Here is a 26,864-nt window from a genome sequence, read left to right as displayed (position 1 = left end):
GTATTTGAGTTGGGTGAGGGCTAGCCTTGCCCAACTGTTAAGACTAGGGACCTGAAGTAGTTAAGACTAGGGCCCGGTGAGTGGGCTAGGTTTTTATTTTCTGGCAACCCCCTGGAAAGTTGTGTTTTTTCATTGTAAATAAACCCTCACTTAGACTTCATTTCCTGCCTCTTGTCTGGTCCTTCATTAGGTTACCACCCCGAAACAGAGCTCCAAGCTCACATATGGTGTCAGAAGTGGGATGGTAATTTCTGATTAAGTTACAGACCCATATAATTTTTTTTTTTTTTGACAATGGCAGAAGTCAGTGAGCTGGTCCGGGCATTAATGAGCGCCACGGCTGCTCAGCAAGAGAGCACACGGAAGATGCAAGAACACCACTCCGCCTCTATGCAGGTCCAACAGGAGACCAACAGGCTGCTGCAAGAGCAGCTTAATGAGGCCCGGATTGAGAGAGAGGCCATGTTGCGGCAACTTGCTCAGACCAGAGTAGTGTCTGGCCATTCAGTCGCTATCAAGTCATCTCAGGTGTTGCAGAAGATGACCGAGAGCGATGATGTGGAAGCATTTCTCTTGGCTTTTGAGCGGACAGCCACCAGAGAAGAATGGCCCAAAGAGAAGTGGGCTGGGGTGCAGGCCCCGTTCTTAGTGGGGGACGCCCAGAAAGCATATTATGACCTAAGCCCAGTACAAGCGGACAGTTATGATCACCTGAAGGCAGAGATACTGGCTCGGGCAGGGGTGACCATGGCTGTCAGAGCCCAAAAGTACCATGCATGGACTTACAGCACTACAAGGGCACCACGCTCACAACTGTTTGATTTACTGCATCTGGCCAACCGATGGTTGCAACCAGAGGTGAATTCATCCAAGCAGATGATGGAGGTCTTGGTTATGGATAGATATCTTCGTGCCTTACCAGGAACGCTACGTAAGTGGGTAGGACAAGGGGACCCAAAGGACCTGGACCAATTCATCACTCTGGTAGAAAGACAGCTGGCCGCTGAGGATTTGGCCCGACAACCGCAGACTGGTGCCTACCGGAAACCAACTAACCAGTGGACTGTAAGGAAAGTACAACCAGACAACGACCCGGGTAAGAACCTGATTTCACTGTCTACAGCAGAAGAGCGGTTTCCAACCGTGAAGGGACTGGTTAGGGTTAACGACTTGGGGGAAGGTCCCAGGAAGGGTTCACCCCGTGATTTTAGTCAGTACCAGTGCTTCCGTTGTCATAAAATAGGCCATATAGCTAAGAGTTGTCCTCAATTAGATGAGCCAATGCAGTGTAATAGTGCTGAAATATTTTGCGGGAGTATAATTGTGTCTGGGACCCCTGAGGGCCAATACCCTTACCTAATAACCGTGTGGGTGAATGGAATTAAGGCTCAGGCTCTCATTGATTCAGGTAGTGCATTAACCTTGGTAGCCCCCGAGTATGTGACTACAACCAGATTGGAAAGTGACCTTAAGACCGGAATCACTTGCATCCATGGGGATGTGAAATACTATCCTACTAGCCAGATTAAAATCTCTTGTGAAGATGGGGAGCACGAGATGAGAGTAGGAGTCATCCCTAGGTTGCCTCACCAAGTGATTCTGGGTAGAGATTATCCAGGTTTTAATAACCTGACCAAATTGAAGGGGAAATTGGAGGGCCCGATGGTAAATTTAGAGAGGGGAAAAGAGTCTCCGGAGAGCCTTTTTAGCCTATTTCCCTTTTCTGACTCGTATCTTTTTAGGGGAGGAGAGAGAACCTCCTATAAATCACGTAGGCAGCGAAGACAAGAAAAGAAAAAATGGCCACCCCAACCCACCGTTTTAGTTGGGCAGGTTGCAAAGCGAGGGCAAAAGGGAGTGAGCACTCAGTGTACCACCGAGGGAATTATAGAGGAAACGGGAGAGGTGGAATTGGAGGTAGACCCAGAGAGGGATTCGGAAACCTGGTGCGAGTCTTTCTCTCCCAATTCTGAGCACTTTGGTAGGGAACAAGGGAATGACCCCACCTTGGTGAATATAAAAGAAAGGGTGGTGGCGGTGAATGGGGTACCCATAGAGAATGTGACTGTCAACCCATTAGAAAACTTTGTGATCAAGAATGATCTGGTATATCGGAATACAATACTGAATGGAAGTCCAGTAGAGCAGTTGCTGGTGCCTAAGTTGTTCCGAAATACGGTTTTACAATTGGCGCATAATCACCTGTTTGGAGCTCATTTAGGGGGAGAGAAAACGTTACAGAGAGTGTTGCAACGGTTTTACTGGTTAGGGATAAGGAAGGACGTAGAGAGGTTCTGTAAATCTTGTCCTAGGTGTCAGAAAGCCAGTCCCCGGCCCCACCTTAGAGCCCCATTAGAGGCCATGCCGATTATTGATGTTCCGTTTGAGCGCATAGCCATGGACCTGGTAGGGCCCTTGAACAAGTCAGCCAGGGGACACGAGTATATTTTAGTAATCTTGGACTATGCTACTCGTTACCCTGAAGCCATCCCATTAAGGAATACGGCTTCCAAAACGATTGCCAAAGAGTTGGTTCACGTGTTTACCCGTGTCGGGATACCTAAGGAGATCCTTACTGATCAAGGTACCCCCTTTGTAAGTAAACTAATGAAAGATCTGTGTGGGCTATTGCGTATTAAACCAATTCGTACCTCTGTTTACCATCCTCAAACGGATGGCTTAGTGGAGAGGTTTAATCAAACATTAAAGGCAATGTTGAAAAAGGTGATTAGTCAGGACGGCAAGGAATGGGACTTGTTACTTCCGTATTTAATGTTTGCTGTTAGGGAGGTGCCACAGTCTTCGACAGGGTTTTCACCGTTTGAATTATTATATGGAAGACAACCGCGAGGCATACTGGATATAGCAAAGGAGAGTTGGGAGGAACAGAAAGTCCCAGGGAAGAATATTGTTGAGCATGTGTTGCAGATGAAGGATCGAATTGAAAAAGTGACACCCATTGTTCAAGCTCATTTAAAGCAGGCTCAGGCTAGACAAGCAGAACACTATAATAGAACGGCGAAAAAACGCACTTTTAATCCGGGGGATCGAGTAATGGTATTAGTGCCTGTACCTGAGAGTAAATTGTTTACACACTGGCAGGGCCCCTATGAGGTAATTGAAGCAGTAGGGCCGGTAAACTATAAAATAAGTCAACCAGACAGACGCAAAACGGAACAGATTTATCACATAAATTTATTAAAACCATGGGTCGAACGAGAGGTCCTAATGTCCAAGGTTGTTACACCTCAGAATGGTAAGATAAATATTGGACCCTCCTTAACTCAAGAACAAAAGGATGAGGTTCAAGAGCTAGTCAAGCAAAACCTTGACGTATTTTCTAGTTTACCAGGTAGGACTAAAGTAATACAACATGCCATTACAACTCCGGAGGGAATTAGAGTGAAGGTTCGCCCTTACAGAGTGCCGGAAGCAAAAAGAGAGGATATGCACAAAGAAATTGAGAACATGATCAAACTTGATGTTATTGAGGAATCGTCAAGTCCGTGGAGTAGCCCCATTGTAATGGTGGCTAAACCTAATGGGACTTGGAGATTCTGCAATGACTTTAGACAGTTAAATAAGGTGTCAAAATTTGATGCATATCCCATGCCGAGAGTAGACGAGCTTATAGAAAGATTAGGTAAGGCTAAATACTTAACAACATTAGATCTTACTAAAGGATACTGGCAAATTCCCTTGAGCCCAGTATCGAAAGAAAAAACAGCGTTTTCTACCCCGAGGGGTTTGTATCAATATAAGGTGATGCCATTTGGGTTGCATGGGGCCCCAGCGACGTTTCAGCGATTGATGGATAAGGTACTGAGACCACATGCAGAATACGCATCAGCCTATATTGACGATATAGTAATCTTCTCAGAAGACTGGGACAGTCACGTAGCTAAATTAAAAGCAGTATTACAAAGCTTGAGAGATGCTTCATTAACAGCTAATCCAGAAAAGTGCTTCATTGGACTGACTGAAGCTAAATATTTGGGTTACATTGTGGGAGGAGGAGCTATCAAACCACAAGTGGACAAAGTAGATGCCATCAGAGATTGGCCAATTCCGCAAACTAAGAAGCAAGTAAGGGCGTTCTTAGGCTTGGCTGTATATCATCGACGGTTTGTACCCGAATTCTCGTCAGTGGCAACTCCACTGACAGAGTTAATTAGGAAAACTTCTCCTAATAAAATAAAATGGACGGAGTCAACGGAAGAGGCGTTTGTAAAATTGAAAGATATTCTATGTAGTGGGCCAGTGTTAGGGGTGGCCGATTTTACAAAGCCTTTCATAGTGCAGACAGATGCCTCGGAAGTAGGGGTGGGAGCAGTCCTTTCCCAAATAATTGATGGTGAAGAGCATCCCATAATGTACCTGAGTAGAAAGTTGTTGCCAAGAGAACGGAATTACGCAGTCGTAGAAAAGGAATGTTTGGCAGTTCGATGGGCCATAGAATGCTTAAAATTTTTAGGATGGGAATTCACACTGGTCACGGATCATTCACCTTTAAAGTGGATGAAAGAAAACAGAGAGAAGAACGCAAGAGTGACTAGGTGGTTTTTGGCATTACAGCCTTACAGGTTCAAAATAGAACATAGGAGCGGGGTAAGGAACGCAAATGCTGATGGTTTGTCTCGGGTACATGAGAAGGGGAAGGAAGTTTCGCTTAAACCGGTTGGTTTTAGCTGGGAAAAAGGATGTGTGATAAATGTACAGGAGTAAGTAGTAATGCAACATAGAAGTGTGAGGTTCTATAGTTGCATTGCTACAGGGCAATTTATCACAAAGAATTTGGTGATACATCTTTAAATTACCTCACAGAGTAGCTGTCGTAGGGCTCCACTTCTGGGATGGCTAAAGGGGTTAATTAATAGCAGCTGGAAGGGGGAAGGGGAGCATTATTTAAGGCGGTGAATAGCGAGGTACAAAAAGACTGAACAGCAACAGGGCAGTCGGTGCGGGAGAGAGCGTTATTCTTTGTGTGCAGAAACAAGTGTTTAAAAAGTAAACAACGTGACCAGGAGCGTGGGTCTCGTTTGAAATAAAACATCAGACCAGGAATAAACGGAATACTGTGGAGGATACCAGCGAAACAAACTATGGACACGGGAAGACAACTACGGGGCAGCAAGGTAGTTAAATTGAACTTTTAATATTTTCAACGGGAGTGTGGTTGGGATTTTAGAAGGAGACCTGTGTCGTATATTTTTACGCTGGGAGCTGTGAGTAAAGTCAGCAGCCAAAGACTTTAGGTTTTATTCCTGCGGTAACACAAGCGTAGAGTGTGTTGATATTTTTCTAAAAAGCGTGTTCACTGAACTTGGAGTGCAGGGTTCAGGAAATAACCCGCTTGTAAAATAACGCTGGCACCAGAGACTGTACTATTTCATAGTAAGTAGCGCGTTGCGCAAATCGTGCTTGTTTAAGGACTGGATATTATTCAAAAGGATCACCAGGACACGCGGAGATGGAAAATCCCTGCAACAAATAACTGTGTGTTGGAACCACGAGTAATGGACTGTTTGAAAGAGAGTCAACACAGTTAAGTTCGAGTCTTTTATTTTTTAGTTGTTGGCTGGAACAAGTTCGTGGTATTTTGAGTTGGCTGTGGAGAAAACAAGCCTTGTTATTTTCTTTATTTTTACTTCATAACATGCTGGGATTACTTCATCCTTCTTGCCCGGGACTTACCTGCAGGGGGCACTCTCGATCATCGGTGGACCCTGGAAACTCTGAGCAGGGATAATACAATTGCAAAGGTCAGAAAGGAAAACCAACCTGGGAGTCCTCCTGGTGGCGAGTGGTGGAATTGCAGGCCAGGAGACTTACAAGTGACTGAACTCTTATCACCCCAGAGTGTGTGTGGTGGTGTTTTTGTATTTGAGTTGGGTGAGGGCTAGCCTTGCCCAACTGTTAAGACTAGGGACCTGAAGTAGTTAAGACTAGGGCCCGGTGAGTGGGCTAGGTTTTTATTTTCTGGCAACCCCCTGGAAAGTTGTGTTTTTTCATTGTAAATAAACCCTCACTTAGACTTCATTTCCTGCCTCTTGTCTGGTCCTTCATTAGGTTACCACCCCGAAACAGAGCTCCAAGCTCACAATATATATATATATATATATATATATATATATATATATATATATATATATATATATATATATATATATATATAGTAAAAAGGGAGGGATGCAAAATTTTGTTTGCTTAGGGTGCAAAAAATATCTCAGCAATGTGTACTGAGGAAAAAAGCCTGGGGAGCGAAAATGAAGTCAATTCTGGAATACGATTTATGCTTACTGTGGCAGGGCGGAAGCCCTACACATGTGTAATACACATGGGAAATATGTAGTTTTATTGTATTTTTGGGTTAATGTTGTAAATATATTGATGTAATTGTTTAACTGCTGTGGCGCTCCGCTGGGGATGATCACCTGTCTGTGTGGAACAGCAGCTGACAGCAATCAGCTGTTCCAGCAGGTCTGAGCGGAGCGTCAGTATAAAAACATAACTATCACTGTGATCGGGGCTGCTGCAAGGCCTGCTGTTTTCATGGCACCTTTGATTTATAGTTTGTTGTATTGGTATTGTGTTTTATTTTGAGTGTTTGTACAGGCATGTATCGTCCTGTGTGCGCTACATGTATCTCAGAAAAAGAGGTGCAAAAAAAATCCTTAGATATCCATAAACAAAACAGTACATCGGAGGACATTGCAAATAGCGTCAACAAATGGATATACATATCTGATAATGTCCGTAAATATCGCGAAATAATAGCTTATGAACAGACTATGAAAAATGAAAATTGAATCTCTACATAGGCTATTTGTAACAAAATAGGTGTCTATACTCACAGATCGTGGTGAATTACAAAAAGCAAAGTCATGAAACATAAGGCCTGTGACACGGCTGGCTGAGTGGTGACGTCAGAACCAGGAAATGAATAACACAGACAGGACGGATGGAATGAAATGATGAAGGCGCTTGCTTGCACCGGTTTATTATAAATAAAAAGGTTTGAACAAAACACAGGACATGGCACTTTAGCCAAAATAAACAAAACGAACAGACACTAACAAACAGGGACGAATGCTAAACAAACATGTACCACGTAGCAATTGCTTTTTATAATTTATCTCCTCATTCTCTCCCATTCCTTCGCCCTGAACACACAACCCCAAGTGAATGAAACTATATATACAATTGTGCTGGGATTCAATTACCAATTAATTATTCACTTGAATCCCAGCACGTGAACTAATCTGTGAAAACCCTGTGTTCACATATTAAGTACTTTAAATGCATGTGAAGTGAAGTGCAATCCCTGTGCCTAAATACAATTATACATTTTAAATAACTCGTGCTGCACACACCTATTTAAATCCCGTGCAGCCATATCTATACACCAACATTAACACACACAACATACAACATAAAACACAAGAATACACACAGGGACGGGGCACATTGCCACAGGGCCTCATTTACTAATGGTTCTTAAAAGTAGCCATGAGACGTGTGTTAACACAATCCCATAACATGCGTCCTAAAACTATAAATAAGTTGGTATTTACTAATGTGAATGCTGCTTATTAAGACGCGTGCTATGGAAATTATTAGCATATTAAGACGTGCCTTATCACAGAAGATAAGGCGCGTCTTAACGACATGACGACATAGGGGCCACTGACTATAAAGGAATGAGCAGAGATTAAGAAACGCAGTTGTCAGTTATTGACTTTTACTAAATATATGTATTAAATACTCTGCGTTTGAAAGGCAGGATCGCGAAAATAAATAAATAAATAAAAAGTTATAAACAATCCTACCTAGACACCATTGTAACATACCTTAAGCAAGGTATGCAGAAGGTATCGACCCCAGTGCCAGCCGACACACGCAATGGTATAGCTGTGCCCAAATCATGTGGAAAAAAAAGTGCACTGCATGCAGGTATGTGATTTAGGAGAACACTTCCTTCTTTGATATTATGTGCTGTTATGATTGTAAACCCAATTTCCTTTATTTATTTATATTACCGTGTTTTAATTATGCCTGTATGAACGCAGTTATGATCATTTTTTTCGTTTGCATAATAAGTTATGACCATTTTTTTTCGTTTGCATAGTAAGTTATGACCATTCATGCTTTTTATGTCTATAGGATACATAAATACATTTATTTTCAATATCCTATTACTTATTTTCTTTGTACAGTTTTATTTAATCATAATATACCTGTATATAGACTGATTTCTGTTCCAAAGTTTTTCTTTATTTATTTATTTTATACAGTTGGCTGGTATATGTGCGTTTTAGTATATAAACACATTTACTGAAATTTATGAGGTATGACATAGGCTTGGTTTTTGGGATGGAACCGCATAACAGTCTCGCGTTTTGATTGGTCCATGTCTGTCACATGAATATGTCGTCACACGAGCGGAAAAGCTTGCAGGCATTTTTAACATTGTAATCAGAGGGTTGAGAGTGATCTGCTTTCCACAACCTTACCATTAAAATATAATGTGGTATTACGCTGTACTGATATAACAAACTATGGGTAATTACTTTATATGAATTATCATGTTATGCACGAATGTAAGAATTGGCTTTCTGTGGTGGTGTACTTTTTTCTTTCAAGTAGCATATATCTATAATCGTTTTTGCGATATATTTTAATATAAAATGTATACACAATTATAGTTTTGTTACAGGATACATTAGTTTATCTCTAATGTAATCACAGTTGTACATATAGACTGCCCCTGTTTTCATTTCGTCGCAAATTCTGGGCCGCTTTGCTTTTCAGATAATGTCCCAAATTCTGGTCCGATTTGGTTTTTAGATAACGTCCCAAATTCTGGGCCGCTTTGGTTTTTAGATAACGTCCCAAATTCTGGGCCGCTTTGGTTTTTAGATAAAGTCCCAAATTCTAGGCCGCCTTGGTTTTTAGATAACGTCCCAAATTCTAGGCCACCTTGGTTTTTAGATAACGTCCCAAATTCTGGGTCGCTTTGCATTTTCGAATTCAGCCCAGTTTTGGGGACTCAGCTGACAGCGTCCCCAAATGCACAGTTTACCATAATCTGGATCGTGAATTCATTTGAGAGTAACCCTTAGTACATGAATCAACGTTAATGTATTTTTAATCTCCCCAGAAATCTTTTTTTTTATTTTTTTTTATGAAAAAACAGAAATAAAATGTAAATGTTAAAAAAAAAACGTATTTCTTATTACGTGAAGAAACTACATTGCACTGAAATAGGTACATGAAAATTAATTAAAGCACTCGTTTTCCTTTATTAAAGGCTAATATTAAAACACATTTTTGGGAAGGAACATGGTATTCCGAAAAAAGGACATCTCATTTTCTTATGTAAAATCCATCAATATATTGTAGTGTTTCAAGTTCTTTTTGGACAGAAATGAGACTGCAACTGTGAGTAGATGAAGGCCGTTTATTTTGACAATAATTAAATAATCACAAAATAAAATCATAAAGTGAGGGAAAGGAGACTGGGAGTCGAAAGTGAAAATAAATGATTGTAGTAATTTTTCTTTTACCCTACCCTTCCCAGTCTTTTCCCCGCCCCTCTTTTGCGCAAAACCTGCACTCCAATTCCCCTCCACACACGTGTACCACCATGCAACCCCGGCATGCACACACCACCATGCAATCCCTGCACACATACACCCACCATGCAACCCCTGCACGCACACACCACCATAAGACCCCTGCACACACACACCACCATGCAACCCCTACATGCACACATCACCATGCAACCCCTACATGCACACACCACCATGCAACCCCTACATGCACACACCAATATGCAACCCCTGCATGCACACACCAATATGCAACCCCTGCATGCACACCACCATGCAACCCCTGCACGCACACACCACCATAAGACCCCTACATGCACACACCACCATGCAACCCCTACATGCACACACTACCATGCAACCCCTACATGCACCCACCACCATGCAACCCCTGCACGCACACACCACCATGCAACCCCTGCACGCACACACCACCATAAGACCCCTGCACGCACACACCACCATGCAACCCCTACATGCACACACCACCATGCAACCCCTGCACGCAAACACCACCATGCAACCCCTGCACGCATACACCCACCGTAGCAATTCTTTGCAAAATATATTTTCGGGTATTCAGCCCCATTCATGTCTATGGCAGTGTTAAAAAACACATTTTCAGTCATATCTCTCGAACCACAGCACCTATAACCACCGTTAGAAGGGTTCCAGACCAGCCTGAATGTAATATTCCCAGTTTCATAGCAATTCTTTGCAAAAAATATTTTCAGGGTGTTCAGCCTCATTCATGTCTATAGCAGGGTTGAAAAACACATTTCAGGCATATCTCTCGAACCCGAGCATGTAGAACCACCATTCAAAGTGATATAGACTCAGGGGAGCACCCCAAACCACCTCCTTAAACGATGTGGTGGTTCACCCAAAAACTCATGTCATGACGAAAAAATTCACTTTGCCAAGCCGTCCTGGCATCTGAACCATGAAAATAGTGACTCCTTGTGTGGGGCCCCATGGGGCCCCGCCGCAAAAAAAAATCAAGTTCCTAACCCCCACAGAACCCGAGATACGCCCTGTCAAAAATGTCCAAAAACTACCCTTTTTGGGGTCATATCTCCATGACCCTGGGGCCTAGAAACCGGGTTGAACTTCCTAGGGTCATGTATAGGGGCCCTCTTTCACAGGGAGCCACCCATTTTCAAATGGTACATTTTCAACAAATTTACGCATTTTCAGCATGATGGCATGTCAAGGTTGCATTTCCAATAGCTTTTGAGCTCCAGGTTGTTAAAAAAAGTCTAAACTGGTGTCCTTTCTAGCTGGGGAAACTTCGCTTGGAGGGATCGACAGGGGCCCCAAGGTGGACCTCCGTACCGATTTTCAAGTCTCAGGGACCCCCGGAACCCGAGATATAGCACCCTAAAAAATGTTTATGGGAAATCCCATTATAAAACCCCTTTGGGGCAACGCCCACCATCTGGCGGTGGGGTGGCGTACGAACGCGTGGCCGATGTCTTTCTTTAGCTAAGACTCTTGTGCACGCAAAGAGTGCCCTTCTGTTTTGTAACAAAACGGCAATAATGTATACATGTTATACTAAAATATATCGCAAAAACGATTATAGATATATGCTACTTGAAAGAAAAAAGTACACCGCCACAGAAAGCCAATTCTTACATTCGTGCATAACGTGAGAATTCATATAAAGTAATCACCCATTTTCTTTAGCTAAGACTGTTGTGCATCTAAAGAGAGTACTAGTGAGTTTGTTGGCCCCAGGATTTGTGGACTCATGGGGTACGACAGGAGGACCCACCCACCCCCCCCCCCCCCGATTTCCTAAAACAAAATACATACAAAAAATGTCCATTATATATAAGACCGGAAATGTGCACATTTTGTAGTGTATTTATGCAACAGAAGCACGAATTTAAGTCCATTCCAAGTGTTTTGTGATCACAGTATCAGCTTGAGTGTATCGGAGCATAGTTTTGCACCAAAAGCGAGCAGAGGCGAAAAAAAGCACTATATACCCTATTCTTTAAAATATCACTTTGCAGTGCAAATTTGAGGAACACAACCACTTAGCAACTTGCAAATTGGTACTGCAATTTAAAGGCCTGTTGTGTCAGACTGGTGGTCCCTAACTGATTCAAGTGTTTTTGGAATGATTCTTGCAAAGAATGATTTATAAGAAAAAAGAGAGATTGACAAACAGCATTTTGCTTTATATGCAGAAACGGGCAACTACAAGAGGGTGTCAAACAAGCTGTGAATGTCCCAGGAGGCTACAGAGAACCTCTGGGTATGAATCCAGATGCTCGCAGTACCTGTTCTTAGATGTCCGAAACCACTGTATCGCTGTATAACTGTATACCCTATAAATATCACTTTTTATTGTGTATTTGAGGAACACAACCAATTACAAACTTCATTTGAATTGCTGTGCTATCAGAATATCAGTGTATAACTTTGCTGGGTATTGCAGTGTATGCTGGGTATCAAAAGGCCTTCACTTTTACAAAAGGCTGTCAGAATTTTAAAAAGGCCGTCAAAGTTATAAAAAAATAGGTGTGCTCCTAACCCAATACTTGTCTTTTTAATTCTGTGCATCCAAATACTTGTAGTTAAAAGTTTTTAGAATTAAGCCTACTGTTTGTTGTTTTGTCCTAAACCAGCAGTCTGTCACCCAAATTTATTAAATAAACAGGGGGGGTCATCAGATTATTCTCCATTTTATTGTAACTGAGATACCGTTCAGTTGAGCGAAAATTGTAAAGGGGTACTCGAGCTGAAACCTCCAGATAGAAGGGGTACAGTTTCAAAAAAAGGTTGAAAACCACTGACCTACAGTATAAACTATCAGGAATAAATAAGGGAAATGTTGACTAATACAATACAATAGGATTTATTTGAAGTTGTTGAAGGGCACTGGTCTCTTAAACCCAGAAGTTCTGATAAACCCCTATGCCTCACTATATATTTATGGACATTACATAAGCAAATGAGATGTACTTTTTTTTTGGTATACCATGTTCCTAAATGTTTTCTGGGGAGAGTAAAAATACATTAACTTTGATTCATGTACTAAGGGTTACTCTTAAATGAATTAACGGTCCAGTTTATGGTAAACTGTGCATGCATGACTTAGAAACTGGGCTGTCAGCTAAGCAGAATATCTCAAAAACTGGCCTAAATTCGAAAATGCAGAATTCGGGACGTTATCTAAAAACCAAATCGGCCCAGAATTTGGGACGTTATCTAAAACCCAAAGCGGCCCAGAATTTGGTACGTTATCTAAAAACCAAATCGGCCCAGAATTTGGCACGTTATCTAAAAACCAAATCGGCCCAGAATTTGGGACATTATCTGAAAAGCAAAGCGGCCCAGAATTTGCGACGTAAATGAAAACAGGGGCAGTCTATATGTACAACTGTGATTACATTAGAGATAAACTAATGTATCCTGTAACAAAACTGCAATAATGTATACATTTTATACTAAAATATATCGCAAAAACGATTATAGATATATGCTACTTGAAAGAAAAAAGTACACCACCACTGAAAGCCAATTCTTACATTCGTGCATAACATGATAATTCATATAAAGTAATCACCCATAATATCAGTACAGCGTAATACCACATTATATTTTAATGGTAAGGTTGTGGAAAGCAGATCACTCTCCCCCTCTGATTACAATGTTAAAAATGCCTGCAAGCTTTTCCACTCGTGTGACGACATATTCATGTGACAGACATGGACCAATCAAAACGCGAGACTGTTATGCTGTTACATCTCAAAAACCGGGACTGTGTCATACCTCAAATTTATAGTTAAAGTTCGGGAGGGGGGTCAGACACCAATCTCCGCATCACCAAATTGAACCATTCCATTTACACATTAGCTAATTAACACTTAGCACTTAGCACTATAAATACCCTCTTCACTTATCTCTCAGTTGTGTTTTGATTTCATCGTACATGCACGCATTATGGTCAGTATTCTGAATTATTCCGTTTCAGCGGAGCCGAGATCCACGCAACCAGTTCAAGCAGTTCATATCTTTCAAAAAGATATAAACACTACATACTAGAATAATAAAAAAAAAACGAATAAACTAGAACATACTAAAATAAAAACAGAACATGACACAATCTGTATTATAAAAACATGACCGGTTTTAAAAGTAAATGCATTTAAGAGCAGTACAGGGGCTGTAGGAAAGTGAAGGTTTGGATGTGATCTGGGCGTTTGTTTATTTGGAACGCTGATCCTTTTATATTATTGAATTAAGAGCGCATTTGCGAACTGGGTCACGTGACACGCTGATTAATGTGGAAGTGTGTTTTTTTTTTTTTTTCCAAGGCAGATACTGTCGATGCTATGACTCCGGGGGCTTTTTTAAAGCAATTTAGACGGCGCGTCGGTGGCCTGGGGGCGCGGATGGCGGCCTCCCCCCCGCCGGGACGCGAACTCGCTACCCCGCGCTCCACGGGCGGCGCGCGGCGCTAAGATTGAACAGATTCTTATTATGGTCAGTATTCTGAATTATTCCGTTTCAGCGGAGCCGAGATCCACGCAACCAGTTCAAGCAGCACCCTCACGCCCCCCCCCCAGCCCTCCAACATTGTGGGGCAATCGGAGCGGAGGAGCCGGAGTGCGCCGACTTTGGCGGCCAATCGGAGCGGCCGTTCTGACATCCGGCCAATCGGAGCGGGCTGTTCCAACATTTGGCCAATAGAAACGGGCTGTTCCAACATTGGGCAAATAGGTACGGACTGTTCCAACATTTGGTGGCCAATCGAATCGCGCGGAGCCTGTTCCAACTTTGGAAGGGCGGTGTTTCAAAAAAAATAACTAATTCTCAGCTGCCTGCAGACAGAGAGGTCAGTTTGGAGTCTTTTATTCATATTTAAATGCTGTTTTTCTATTTTTTTTTAAACTGTTACCAAGTATGTCGACCGTATAATCTTTTAATTTAGTCGTGTGTTTTTTTTTCGCCGAATGACAACGCTATATTGCCAAGATTATGATTTCAACTATGATTTCAACTTTGTTTTCGCTGGTCTGTAGACTTTTGTGCGTTTGTTTTTGGTATTTTATTCATATTGTAACGTGCACGGGGGCATATACATCAAATACGCGAGACAAGAGTCCATGTTACCCTCGCTCAAATCCTAGATGTGTACGAGTATTCGGCTTTGTGTTTAGATATGCGCTATTAGCATTTCGACGAGATCAAACGTTTGTATTAGTAATGATAATAATAATAATAATAATAATAATAATAATAATATTCGGGGTTGTTTAGCTATGCGCTATTACCATTTTGTCGATCAAGCGTTTATCATTAATTTATTGCTTTTGTTGTACTAGTATTACCGTGTGTATTGGGCTTTGCATATTTAGCTATGCATACAATTTCGTGGAGATCAAGTGTTTAGTATTTGTAAGTTTTTGCTCTTGATCTATTGCAACGTTTTATAATATTAACTGCTTATTTGTTCTTGCCTTCACAGAGTGATCATTAACTATTTGAAAGGTAAAGTGCTCAAAGGTAAAGAAGTGCCTCGTCTCTAAGTCTATCTCGGTGTAAAAGGAATTGTAGCTGGTGTGTGTCTGTCTGTTTACAGCCATCATCATTATTAATGCTGCATACACTCAAAGTTGTTTTTTTATTACCACACATTGACATTCCTAAAAGCTGAAATACTACTTCATTCATCACCCCCTTTATTTATTTTCCAAACTGTACTTGCCTGTTGAATAAATTGTTACTTAAAAATAATGAATGTATATGTCAGAAAATATCTAGGAGATGAATCAGCTTTATTCTTCAAATAAGTAGTAACATGTAAGTTGTATTCCAGTTATGAACAATGGAAGGAAGCCCTGCCTTCAGAAGGGTGCCAGGGTCCCGGGACCTGCTCCTCCAGCCTTCGCCCGAAGCTGCTGCTGTCTCCACCGCCATTAAGGCTGTCACTGTGTCCAGCGCCTGGCCAGCAGTGTGGTGAGCTTGCGTGGGTTGGCCTGTCTGACGGAGCAGCAGGTAGATGAGTTCATTGAGCAACGGAGACAAGCAGCGCCTCACCTACCCTGCCCGTCGCCAGGACAGGCTGATTCAGGGGCGATTCAAGACCACCAAGACCACCTCCTCTGACACCCCGGGCACAGACAGCCTGAAACGGTGAGCTAGTTCATGTGTAATGTCATTACAATAGTAAAAAAACAAACAAACAAAAAAAAACTCACACACCCACACACAACCCCAAAATATAAACATGTACCCATTACTACTAAAACTTTTTACTCCTGTTGCTTGGTTGCAGGTGCCTGCTCGTACAGGGCTCGGGACCTGCCCAGTGGCCACAGACGAGCAGACTCGTCGAGGCCATCTGCATCCAGCTCTGCCGCCTCCACCCATCCTCCACCAAGTCCAAAGCTGTGAGGACTTCCCGGTGGGTGGCGACTACTCCAAAGTCCAAGAGCTGGTGCTGGGCAGCTCATGGAGAAGACCACCCTCCAGCTGTTCGAGTTGAATCAGCACACCCTGTCTCAATGGTAAGTTTCGGCTCTTGACTGGACACTGATGACATTACACCTCGAAAAGCATAGTGTTGAGATGTCCATTAAGAATGACAACATCTCGATCGCTATACAGTTTGTGCATTTTTCTTTCAGCCTTTAACCTCAATCTACACAACTACTACAAACAAGTGACTGTGTTTTTGTTGAAACATAAAACTGACAATGTCATGCATCTGCTGTGTTTCGGGCACAACAAACACCAGAAGGGGCAGGAGCAGGCTGTCCTTCAACGGGGTGGGACCCCCTAGCGCCAGCGCAGTGGACCCAGAGCCTCAACCTCAGCTGCGCCCGCTGCTACAGGAGGGCATGACATATGGACAACAGCTGCATGTCTTTTCCATGCCCCCCAAACACCGCGGGTCAGGCAAAGCAGCAGAAACGCCCTGGGGCCACGGCGCAGACCGCAGTCCTGGACCACTCGGCCACCCCTGTGCCACATCCCACTTCATCTCCTTCCACCTCTTCAGCTGCTCCCAGTTTTTACAATAACCAATTTATTATTTTAAGGCTTTGTCTCACAACTGCAACTTGCCCATATTGACTCAGGAGAGACGAAGGCAAGCACTCCCGTCCTCCGAAACATTTCTTTTTTTTATGGCGGTGCATTGTTTCTTTCTGTTTTGTGTTCTAATGTACCCCAGCAAACCTATATAGTATTTCATTCAGCACAAGTTGGACTTTCCTCTGGTCAAAGCCCCCATGTGTAAAGCTGATCGCAATATTGAACCACAAGTGTAATGTAAATGTAATGGATGTGCAATGGATGTATTGTTTATTTTTTTGAATGTAATAAGATTGAGTTTTATTGTGTGGTTTTTATTATTTTTACTGTTGCACTGGAAACCCCAGGGAGACTACTGGTCTCAATAGTAATTGCAGTGCTAATTCGTAATGGGGCCAGCTGTATAAAAACAGGTGGGGTTAATCAGCGAGAGAGCGACCGGGGTTTGAGAGATTTGTGAGCTGAGAGCACAGGTCGGGGAACTACTGTTTGGTAAGGATTGTAACTTTAAATGTAATACTGAGGTGCTGTGAATTGGCTGAAGCGCTAGAAGTTAATGGTAAACTACTACTATTCATATTGAATAGTTTGGTCTGCTCTATATTGGAGTGGTTTCAGTAAAGTATCCCCCGTGCTCTTAGACGTCGGTCGCAACTGTATTCTGAGTTGGTAATTACGATCCTGTGAATTTCGATGTAATTATCTGAGCGCTGCATATGAACCTTTTTTTCTGTGTTATTAGTTGTTTTAGACTTTGAGTAGCGTCTTTGTCCTGATCATCCTAACTGTAATTGTGTATGTGTTTACAATGTATAGTTATAAAAGGCCTGTTAACTGTTTATTGCACACCTGCACTTTATCAACTTGTGTATTAACTAAAATAGTGGCTATTGGAGTGTTTAAGCATTAGGCATTTTTTTAGGTTGCCCGACGTTTTTTGTTTTTCTATGAAAACCACTGATTATTAGTTTTTTTTTTAAAGTGTGTTATTTAAGGTTCGTTTTATTGTTTGGAATTGTGTTGGTGGAAACCACTATTTGTTTTGAAGGCTGTTATTTAAAAGTTATTGTGCTGTGAATTATCTTTTTATTTAGAAGTGTTGGTGTGACATGACTTAGTTTTAAAGTAGTGCTTAGAGTCTAATGGGATCGCTCTTGGTTAATAATCTGCTGCTATAGTTTAAAGGTTGTTGCTATCTAATCTGCTGCTATAGGTAAAAGCTGTGATATTTTGTTTAAATAAAAATTCTTGTTTTTATACCTTGTTGTCCTCACTTTACACACTGTGCTGTCTTGATTTTTAAAGAACCTGTTATTTGGAGTTATATTAACTTCAAATTGGCGTAGTCATTAATTCTACTTAATTGGTTATTTTAAGATAGTCAATTTAATTATAGGGATAACAGAGGGGGTTATCCTTGGTGAGTTAGTGAACGGTGTTTTGGAGGGGGACGCTACATAAACACTAAAATGTATATGTTTTATAATCTGTTTTGTTTGCTATGTTGAAAGCTGTATTGTTGAATTTGTCTTTCAGTGTAATTAAATATTTTTAGTATGTTATTCATATAGTGCACTACCTGGTCCAGTTTAAAAAGTATCAGTATCTGTGGACATCACTTTTCTCATAAACATGTTGGGTTTACCACTATGTCCTTGGATGTTCGGCTGATGTAATCAAGACAGCCAGACAGGTGAGGGTGAAACACTGAACACTGAAACAAAAGATCATCTTGCTGGTTGCATGAGATATGCCTTTAATTTCTATTCATTCAATGTAACAGAATAATTTCCTGTAATAAATATGTGTGTAATAATTTGTATGCATTCAATGTAACAGAATAATTTCCTCTAATACATATATATGTAATTGTTTGGTGTGGATTTAAACACTGAAATGCATATATTCTAATCTGTTTTGTTCCAGATGTACCTGTTTTGTTTACTATGTTGAAAACTATATTGTGTTTCAATGCAATTAAATATTTCTAGTTTACAACAAGTATGGTATTCATATTTCATACTACTTGCTCCACTGTATCTCTGGACGTCACTTTTCTCATAAACACCTGCACTGAACATTGAAATAAAAGTTGTATACCTATTGGTTGCATGAGATATACCTTTAATTTCCATTCATGCCATGTAACAGAACAATGTCCTGTAATAAATTGTATATAATTGCCTGGTGTGGATTTAATGCATTTTTCACCTGTGGTTTTGTCTTTTTTTTTGTACACACGTTAAGATTTATCAATGAAATACATTCTTATTTTTAAGTACATTGTATTGCTTCATTTCATTTTAAAATGCCTGTAATAGAAAGGAATTAGCAATACATAGTATTTGATTAAAAAAAAAAAAAAATCTTCTCCAGGGGTTTTCCTTACTGTTGACATCATTAATATATCATCATTATTAGTAGTAGTATTATGCATACTACATTATTCTATCAATTTTATATTGTATAGCATCTTTCAAAAAGATATAAACACTACATACTAGAATAATAAAAAAAACGAATAAACTAGAACATACTAAAATAAAAACAGAACATGACACAATCTGTATTATAAAAACATGACCGGTTTTAAAAGTAAATGCATTTAAGAGCAGTACAGGGGCTGTAGGAAAGTGAAGGTTTGGATGTGATCTGGGCGTTTGTTTATTTGGAACGCTGATCCTTTTATATTATTGAATTAAGAGCGCATTTGCGAACTGGGTCACGTGACACGCTGATTAATGTGGAAGTGTGTTTTTTTTTTTTTTTTTTCTAAGGCAGATACTGTCGATGCTATGACTCCGGGGGCTTTTTTAAAGCAATTTAGACGGCGCGTCGGTGGCCTGGGGCACGGATGGCGGCCTCCCCCCCGCCGGGACGCGAACTCGCTACCCCGCGCTCCACGGGCGGCGCGCGGCGCTAAGATTGAACAGATTCTTGTTTTTATGGCACTGCCATTTGTGCGAGCTTTGTTTTTCCTTTGCTTGCCCTCGTTCTTCACTGTCATCTTCATCTGCAAGTGGCTGAGGCTGACTATGCTTTTTGTCCTTTTTCAGTGGCACATCAGGGAAAATCTGGCATTGGCCTTTCTCATTAATGGGAATGCATGACAGAAGAGTGCTATTATATGTGGCTTCCCAAAAGTAGGCCTCAGTTTGTGTTGACTTGGGCCACATATCATCTCTGCTTTTTGGGAGACATTGTCCTGTACAAGTATTTGATTAAGAAGGACATGTGTGTTGTTTTGTAGTGCAGTAAATCGACATTGTAGACTGTTCTGCATTTTCAAAGAAACCTTGATGGAAAGGTCAACAAGATATGTTGCTGTCATGGGTTTTGAAGCATGCCTCCTGCCTGTTAAGTTTTTCACTAGTTGTGTGATGTAGTATTGTTTTTGGTGTTGCTGTCTTAAAATATTCTTCCTTTTGTATGTGTTTGTTAATTGTTTCACTTTGTAGCAAATGTTGTAGGTTTGTCTTCTTTTAGCTCTCACAAGGGTATATTTGTCAGCATAATATGCCCTGCACAAAGTTTTTTTTTTGGGGGGTTCTGGTGGTATTGTCTTTTCTTTGCAGTTGTTTGCAAAGCAGGATTTGCGGCATACTTTGTCTTTTCGTTGTTTCTTTTTGGCTCTGGGTTTTTATTGTAGCTTTCGCACTCCCGAAGTCGCTTTGGCTCTGGGTTTTTATTGTAGCTTTCGCGCTGCTGAAGTCGCTTTGGCTCTGGGTTTTTATTGTAGCTTACGCGCTGCTGAAGTCGCTTTGGCTCTGGGTTTTTATTGTAGCTTTCGCGCTCCCGAAGTCGCTTTGGCTCTGGGTTTTTATTGTAACTTGCACTCCCGAAGTCGCCTTGCCTCTAGTGGAAGCTGTTGTTGTTGCCTTTCTGTTTGGATATGTGGGTCCTTATCGTGGTGTTGTAAAAGTTTTTGTTGTTTTCGTTCTGGGTTCTTTGGGCGACATTCCAGCTGTCTTTGTTTTTGGTCTGGCTGTGGTTTGTAATTTCCTTGCTGTTCTGTCTTAAACATTGGGTCATGATTGGTGTGGTGTTGTATTGAGGCATGATTGGTGTGGTGTTGTATTGGGGCATGATTGGTGTGGTGCTGTAATTGAAATTTCTGTGGCTCTGGTTCTTGATAAAGTCGTGATTTCTGCTGTTGTGTTTTGTGCTGTGTCTCCAAGTAATGCAAATCTGGCTGTTTGTGAATAAATGACATGTAATTCTCCTGTTGTTGACATTGTTTGGTCACAACACTGAAACCGCCTGTCACCAACTCACTAAAGTCTGTCACCAACTCACTAAAGTCTGCCTGAGCTGCCTCTCTCTCCTCTGTCCTAATTCTCCTCGACCTCTCTGCCGCCTTTGACACTGTTGATCACTCTATTCTACCATCATCTCTCGCTGACCTGGGGATCTCTGGCACTGCTCTGGCCTGGTTCTCCTCCTAACTCTCCAACCGCACTTACCAGGTAACCTGGCGTGGAGCAACCTCCACACCTCGCCCTCTCTAAACAGGAGTCCCCCAAGGGTCAGTCTTGGGTCCTCTCCTGTTCTCTCTCTACACCCGCTCTCTGGGCCCCCTCATCGCATCCTATGGTTTCTCATACCATTTCTATGCTGATAATGCTCAGATTTTCCTCTCCTTCCCCACCTCTGACTCCACCATCCCCTCCCGTATCTCTACCTGTCTGTCTGCTATTTCTTCCTGGATGCACTCGCATCACCTCAAACTCAACCTCTCTAAATCTGACCTCCTTTTCTTTCCTTCCTCCTCCTCCCCCTCCTCTGATCTTTCTATCTCTGTTCCTCTGGACTACCACACTCTCTCCCTCTTCCTCTGCTAAGAACCTCAGAGTCACCCTGGACCCCTGCCTCTCTTATTCCCAGCACATCTCCTCTCTGGCACGCACTTGCCAATTCTTCCTGAGCAACATCCGAAGAATCCGACCTTTCCTCACCAACTATGCCACCCAGCTCCTGGTCCAGGCCTTGGTACTCTCCCGCCTAGACTACTGCAACTCCCTCCCGCTGGCCTCCCTGCGTCCGCCACCCGTCCGCTCCAGCTCATCCAGAACTCCGCTGCCTGCCTGGTGTTCTCTCTGCCTCGCTTCTCCCACGCAACTCAACTACTCTGCTCACTCCACTGGCTCCCGATCACCGCTCGCATCCAGTTCAAGACTCTTATACTAGCCTACAGATGCCTTGACCAGACTGCACCCAGCTACCTCCAGACCCTCATCTCTCCCTACACCCCCACTCGACCTCTCCGCTCCGCCTGCACTAGAAGACTAGCTCTACCTCCTCTACGCTGCCCTGCCTCCAGAGCCCACTCCTTCTCCACCCTCGCTCATCCTTCCTCAAATGCGTTTTATTTGCTCTTATCTGCCCCCTATTTTACTGCATTTAATCCTGTTCTTCAGAGTACTGTAATCTGCCAAGTGTTTAATCTATAGTATTTTGTATTTAGTCATATCCTGATGTAACTATCACTGTCACTGTTATCTGCTGTATTACTGAATTGTATTTTGTCACACTTGTACTTGCGTGAACCAAAGTCATTGTATTTATCTTGCTCTTAATTGAATTATTATTTGTACTGTGATACTTGAAATGTATTTGCTTATGATTGTAAGTCGCCCTGGCTAAGGGCGTCTGCTAAGAAATAAATAATAATAATAATAATTGTCTGTGTAGGTGTTGGTCCCAATGACGTTGTTCCTGCTGCTGTTGTTGTCTGACTTTGCGATGCTGATTCTGCTGGTTTGTGTTACAGACAGTTGCACGACAGTATTGTTCAGTGTGCTGTGTTCGGTCTGGAGATCTCACTTGGACCGTTGCACGACGGTATTGTTCAATGTGCTGTGTTCGGTCTGGAGATGTCACTTGGACAGTTGCACGACGGTATTGTTCAGTGTGCTGTGTTCGCTCTGGAGATCTCACTTGGACAGTTGCACGACGGTATTGTTCAATGTGCTGTGTTCGGTCTGGAGATGTCACTTGGACAGTTGCACGACGGTATTGTTCAGTGTGCTGTGTTCGGTCTGGAGATCTCACTTGGACAGTTGCACGACGGTATTGTTCAATGTGCTGTGTTCGGTCTGGAGATGTCACTTGGACAGTTGCACAACAGTATTCCTCAATGGGTGGATGTCGTTCGGAATATTTTACATTAACAATAACTCAACGGGCTGTGGTTGGCCAGGAGATGCTACATGGACAGTTGCACGATAGTAACTCTCAACGTGCTGTGATCGGTCTGGAGTTTGCTGAAATTGTGGTTGTGTCTGTGTCTCTGGTTTCTGATGTGTTATTGTAGTTGTTGTGAGTGGGCTGCCATTTGTTGATCCTTATCCTGTCCTATCCATTTCATGTAGTATTTATGTTATTGTTTTCTTTGTCGTTTCATGGTGAAAGGCATGATGGTTCCAGTGTTTCAGGCTGACTTACAATTGTCACAATTATAGCACATTCTGTTCACATACAATTACCTTTTTATCCAGTTGTTTATACTGAATCTAGGTAAAATACCTTGCTCAAGGGTACAACAGCAGTGTCCCTCACCTGGGATTGAACCCACAACCCTCTGGTCAAGAGTCCAGAGCACTAACCACTACTCCACACTGCTGGCCCTGAGTCTAGATACAAAGTAATGTGTCGATTTAAACCAAAGTAATGGTTTTGGAGACATTTTCTAGGGGAAACTGATATAAAGAAAAAACTACTTCAGATAATTCAAGAAAACAGAAAAATGTTTAAACACATATAGTACAGTGGCTAAGATAAGAGTGTGTAATAAGCAAAACCCGGTGTCTGACCTTCATACATTTGTTTAAAATGTTGTGTTTGTGAAATAATAGAACAAGTATAAAAGCTACACTGAAAAATACTTGTCACACTTTTAAAACACATCATTGGGTTTATGATTTGAAATGTGTTTAGGATTTAAACACTGTGTGGTGTTTTATAAACTCTTGCACGTGTTTATGATTTGTAACACTTTTTAAACATTTATACACGTTTATAACAGGGCTGGTGTTTAAAATCTAAACAAAAATGGCACAGATTAAACACATCACGGTTAACAAATATTTAGAGTTCCAAATGACTAAACACCAGAGTTACACCTAATGACGTATGAACACTGCTGTTTAGGAATAGAGCATTTCAGTTTGTATTTTTTTTTACTATACACACATGCCATTTACATACAAACATTTCACAAGTCTGTGGTTTTACAGTGCAAATGTATGAAAAGAAGACAGAGGTAGCCATAATACAGTCAAATTTAATGTCACTGAAATTGAAATATCCCAGGCCGAATATAATGCATGTAGTGACTATTTTATTAACAGTATTTTCATAATTTTGTTTTAATACAATATATGGATTGGAACTAAATAAAATACGTATACAGTATATTAATTCCTAATAGCACATGTGTCAGTTTGTAGAATTGTACACACTGTAAACTGAAAGAAAAGCTGTTTGGGGTCTTCTTCTAATTACAGAAGCAGCATAATGCCTGTAATTGTACTTTAAATGAATAACATCTGATAATGTCCCAGCTGTGCTTATTGGCACCGTTGCAGTAAAACGACTGAAAATTGTACATTTTCCATCAACAAATATTTGCGCTTCTGCAGTGCTAGATTACACTATCACAAATTCACAATAAATATATGGCACATTAATAATGCAGACATATAATAAATGCAAAATTAGCAAAATGCTTTGCTGGTAAAATTGTCTTGTTTTACAGCAATATAACCTAGCAATGTCAGAATAGAATCGAACACAGTAACTAGTGAGAAATATTTGAACTTACTGTGTGTTACTGCCTGACATAAAATTAGTCCCTGAAGTCACGATGCCACTCAAGAGCACGTGTTCAATGCTAAATTTTAATTTCATAACAGAAATTATGGCAACAAGGCATGTTCATAGGGTTAGCTCAAGTTCACGCATATAACCTGCACAACCCAAACTCTAAGACATGAATCACACCACAATAGTCGTCCATTGTGCATTGCATTCAAGTTGTTTCAGATATTGTTTTTATAGTTGCGCATCAACAGCAAATGAGGAAAAAGTACCACTGCCTTACCTTTTAGGCCAACACCTTCCTCCTCGATTTCCTCTTGGTGAACTCTGTTAGATGTTCTCAAAGTCCATTATTTTTAACAGTTCCGACTCGATCGCCATCAGCAATAACGCATTAAGCCGCCTTTGACATATTGTTGATCTCAGCTCATTTTTCACTCTTGCCATCAATGAAAATGTGCGTTCCCCCTCACAGTTAGTAACGGGCAAGGTCAGAAAAAGTCTGCAATGAACACATTGGGAATTGTTGAAGGGAGTCTGTTTGCTGCAGAATTAGAAGCAGTTGTGTAGGATATTTGTTTGGCTCTTCTTGAATGAAGAATTTAAACTGGATAAGTTCATCAGCGAAGTTGAGGCCAAGGTCATTTGAGTAAACAGCAGCAAGCTCTGCTGGCCGTTTGCGTGTGTCACTGAGGTCAGACACGCCGTTTTCAAAGAGAACCTCAAAGCGATCGTTCAGCTCCCTATAGGCACCCAGTCGGTGATTGAGACAAGACAGTAACCTGTCGATTATCACATTGAAAGTCTCTACTCTATTTTTGGCTTCCATCAAGTGACACAGTAGGTTTCTATTTATCGACGTGATGTTTTGTAAAAGCGAAGTTGCTTTGGCCTCCTTCTCCAATTTCCTTTTTGTAGAGCCACTCATGTAATGTTGTTGATCCATTTCTTGACTAGCAGCTAGCCACTCTAAATTTTTCTCAGTAGCGAATTGATATCGCCTATAATTAGGTTGGGCAGGTTTATGCAAAATAGTTCACGGGACATTTCATACACAGTTATTATTCAAAGGATTGTAAGCCTAAAATGTGTTTTGGGGAGATGAGCTATTTACTGCTGCGAAAATAACTGTTGTTTGCTGTGTTTAAAACATACAAATTGACAGTATGGTCCAGTGACCATGACGGCTATTTCTAGTGCAGAGCGGTTGCATATTAAACACACACAGACCAAATGAATACTAGAGTGAAAGTGTTTTTTATTTGAATCTGCTCATGTTCACATTATATTATATGTACGAAAGGACTTGATTGTGTGTGTGTGTGCGCGTTTGTGTGAGTGTGTGTGCGAGCGTTTATGTGCATGTGTGCATGTGTGTGTGCGCGTGTTTGTGTGCGTGCGTGAGAGTGTGTGTGCACGCGTATGTGTGAGTGCTTGTGTGTGTGTGTGTGTGTGTGTTTGTTGGTAGCTAAATGTTTCAATCTCGGTGACTCTTTGTTGCGCTATTAATTTTAGGCAACTTGCAATATATATATATATATATATATATATATAATCTTTTTTATTTTATTTATTTATTTATTTATTTTTTACATGAAACTTGTACTTTTTATATAGGTATATAAATGTCAATTGCTGTGGATTTAGACAAGGAAGCTACATGCCACTCTTGTGTGCAATTCCATTCTATGGTATCTACCAAACAAACAGGAAACTAAAAATTTTCACAGGAAATCGAAGCTGGTCAGGCTTGGATGTAAGCTTAATAAACAAACTCATTTCAACAACTGCGCAGTGGCGCAGAGGGCTAAGTTCGTGTGCTCATCAAGAACGTCATATTGCTAGTTCAAACCACTATTTTTTTTGTTTTGTTTTTTTTGTTTTCCTGCGATATGTGCTGTTTTAAAACATAAATAATTAGTTTAATATAAATGGTGTGGATATCAAACTGCTTGCATTCCCTGGTATGTTTTGATGTTGACCAACATGTGGAATCACATGATTGGTAGATGTCCAGTTATTTAGCTTTTCTGTTTGAATAGTCGCTACACACCTTTAAAAAGTAGACGGAAGAGGAAGAAGAAGGAGAATAACAATTTTACCTTAGTTAGACATTGTTTTCTATGTATGTTTTTTTTTCACATTTGAGATAAGAAAGTTTCAGACTTTTGATATTGGTACAGATGGTAATTCTAAGTGATTTAGTTTTGCCGCTGCAACATGGTAAAAACAGCTAAACTCTGTATAGAGACTCTCGGTAGTTTCAAACAAGTTCCTCTCAATATGAGAACACACCACCTTGTTTTTCAATGTGCTGTTTTCCCATGTGCTGCTTTTAGTCCAAAGGTGGCCAGCCCTTGTACAGAAATCTGCACA

This window comes from Acipenser ruthenus, chromosome 7, assembly GCF_902713425.1.
Source record: "Acipenser ruthenus chromosome 7, fAciRut3.2 maternal haplotype, whole genome shotgun sequence".
Taxonomy (NCBI): domain Eukaryota; kingdom Metazoa; phylum Chordata; class Actinopteri; order Acipenseriformes; family Acipenseridae; genus Acipenser; species Acipenser ruthenus.
The sequence above is the reverse complement of the archived record's forward strand: the minus strand, read 5'-3'. Positions refer to the sequence as shown.